We start from the raw sequence: 3,404 nt of genomic DNA, 5'->3' as shown, positions 1-3,404 counted from the left end.
AGAAAGAGAAGAACAATTTAAGATGGATAGAGATAGAATTAGAAACTAGTATGAAAAACTTTACAGCAAATGACTACATTTCAGGTAAATGTGATAGATACAATTGAAAAGGTTATGAGAGGAAAATACGGCCCTAATATGATTTTAACGATGAGTCAGGTAAACATTGAATAGGTTACTATTGTATTATGAATTCCAAGAGAAGATTCAAATGTAATATGCACGATAATGTAAATTAGGATGCAAAGAATGTACAGTTAAAACCAAAAGCAATCGAATAAGATTAAAAAATTATCAAACCATCTACTTAAATATGTATGTAAATAAAAACTATATTTATAACAAAAAACAAACGTTTCGGCGAATAGCGACGGAACAATGGGAGTGCTTAATCCTTTTCAAAATTAGTTTGGACAAGAGGCAAACAGGAAAATAGCATTTTACTTACTACATGATAATTAAAATACATTCTTTTTTTTAATAGGATAAGGAGAGGAGGAGTTAGAGATAGCTTTAAATAAAATGGAAGTGATGTTGACAAAATGAAAATAAAAGAAAAACGAAAATACTGATATGCAAGGGAAAAAAAGGTAGGTAAAGAGCGAATGTAAAGATAGGAGACGAAAGATTAGAAGTAGTGGCTAATTTTAGGTATCTAAGGAAGTCAAAGGAAGGAGTAGTAGGGATATAAAGCAGAGGATTGCGCATCAGGGTCGAGTCGCCTTCAATAAAAAGAAGTCACTTCTACGTTTGCGAACGATTAATCTAGATATTAGAAAAAGATTGTTAAAGATGTGGGTTTGGAGCGCGGCGCTGTACGGGTGTAAAACATGGACGGTGGGTGCGGCGGTAAAGAAAAGGTTAGAAGCGTTCGAAATGTGGTGTTACAGGCAAATGATGAGAAAACTGTGGATGGTGAAGGTTAGAAATGCAGAGGTCTTAGAAAGAATAGGAGAACAGAGGACTCTATGGAAGTAAATAAGGAATAGGCGAGATAGGTTAGCAGGACATCTTGTCAGGCATGAGACGTAGACCTAGACTAGATTACTGTTTTCAAATAGTTAAGGATGTGGGTTGTTCTAGTTTTAGGGAAATGCGAAGATTAACTCAGGATAGGAAGGAGTGGAGGTACGTGTCCAACCAGTCTTTGAACTGACGATCTAACCTTATAGTGATGAGGATAAGGGTTCCAAACTTTGCATAAGCTTTAGATGCCATCTTACAGTTCTGATTTCAAAGTCATACACCCATACAGCGTCCTATTTGGAATGACTCTAGAGGTAACGGCCGAAAAGTACCGTAAGCAGTAAGGCAAACTTTGAAATACTTAAGAATGAAATGCCACTCTTGTGATTCCTATTACTTTTCCTTCTTTCATTACTTTTCCAGTTGTTCATCGCATTCCTTTTTGTTAATACCTTAAACTACACATTCCGCAAAGAACTTTTAGTTTCTATTAAACTGCTTTGTGCTTAACTTTACTACGCGTGCTTCCGTTGTGGCGTGAAACTGTACCGAGAATTTCGTTGTAGTAATGCATATACATTTAGATGTAGGAATGGCAAACTAATGAAGTTAGGTATCAATTAAGGATGTACCGACTAGTTAATTGCCTATTTTGAAGTTGCACTAATATGTAAATGACTGTATAGTTGCATACATGGATGATGAAGATCAGACCTTTTTTAAATAAGGAAAGATGCTAATGCTTGAAGTTTAAATAAATGGCTTATTTTTGTTAATTTTCAATAATTATTATTTATAATAATATGTATATAAAACAGAAGTAGATAGTTTAAGCTATTTGTTGTGTCAATTAGACAATTGTTTCAATCGTATTCTAACTTCTAATAAACAATATAATATAATATTTTATCATTATGTAGTTAATCGATAGACAGTATAAAAGAAAGCTTGAGCACTTACATGTGTAAATCGTAAAGCATAGCAAGTATCACACCTATCTATCGTAGTTAATAGTAACTTTACAATTACCTATCCAATTTAAGAAATTTCATTTCATTCAAATAAATGGATTCCGGATTTTTCTAAAATTGTGCTATAATTTCAAGGTGTTGGAGGAGTACCTCATGAGTCTTTCTGATGGTTCCTCCATGGCAACAACAATGCTATTATATATAGGATGAGGTTTCTAACATGTCAATTTTTAACAGCCGCCTTTGGTTTTTCGGAGCATGTAGTGCGGCATCAAACATAGGCATTGCTGATATTAATGCATAGTTTAAATATTAACAATTTTTAGTATGTACTTAGTTTGCCGCTAGTTTTAGACTCATAATTCATTAAAGCAATGAAAGTTAACAGGATGGTTGCTTCAAAATAGCCGATATTTAGTTTTATGTTTATTTTCAATTTGGTTTAAATCATCATCATCATCATAAGGTCGTCAGTCCTAAAACTGGTTCGACACGCACCTCCACTATTTCTATCCTGAGCTAATCTTCGCATTTCCCCAAAACTAGAACAATCAACATCCTTAACTATTAACGAACAGTAATCTAATCTAGGGCTACCTCTACTCCTCTTAACTCCTGTTTCTGACTCTAATATGTCTCTGACTAGGCCTTCATGACTGAGAAGGTGTCCTACTAACCTATCTCGCCTATTTCTTATTTATTTCCATAGAATCCTCTGTTTTCCTATTATTTCTAATACATCTTCATTTAAATTTACGTTTAAATATCTGTAATAAAATGTGCCAATTAGAATAGTTAACTTGTTCACTTTTTAAAATGTTCATTCTCAACAGTTAAGCAAATTTTATCACATAAAATAGCTTTGGTATATTTGAACGAAGACCGAAGAAAGATTAGGACACTTGAGAACCAATTTAGTTTGCAAGTGCTTGTGATGTAGTGGATGACATGAAATTTAAGATCAATACTCTGGATGTCACGAATATTGAATGACTGCTGTAGTACTCGAAAATTTTACAATCAAATTACATATCTCCCTACTGTATGCAATACGAAATAGAGCATTGTTAAGTGCTTTGAAAGCTTGCTCCATATTCCGATAGTAGGTACTCATGTGTACGTTAACTAGGGCAAAGTGATTCGGACACACCATTTCGATTTTCATTTCATCAAAGCCGGTAGATGGTAGAAAATTTATACAACTTAAAGAAAATACACCCGAAAACTAAGTACCTCTTCTTTACGCTAAGATATATTCCTAGGATACGTAATCAAAAAGCTTTTAAAGGTATAAAAAAGTAATTTTGTTCTGCACAAAATTCTTTTCGCACCATCTTGTAAACTTTCTTTTGTCATTTACTTTTCTACCACATGTATTTCGCAAAGGATGAAGAAAATGTAACCCCACTTATAACGACTTTACCGTTCTAATTTCTAAAGGTACGAAATATTCATATTGTAAGAAAG

Source organism: Agrilus planipennis, unplaced genomic scaffold (genome assembly GCF_000699045.2).
Source record: "Agrilus planipennis isolate EAB-ADULT unplaced genomic scaffold, Apla_2.0 scaffold303, whole genome shotgun sequence".
NCBI lineage: Eukaryota > Metazoa > Arthropoda > Insecta > Coleoptera > Buprestidae > Agrilus > Agrilus planipennis.
The sequence above is the reverse complement of the archived record's forward strand: the minus strand, read 5'-3'. Positions refer to the sequence as shown.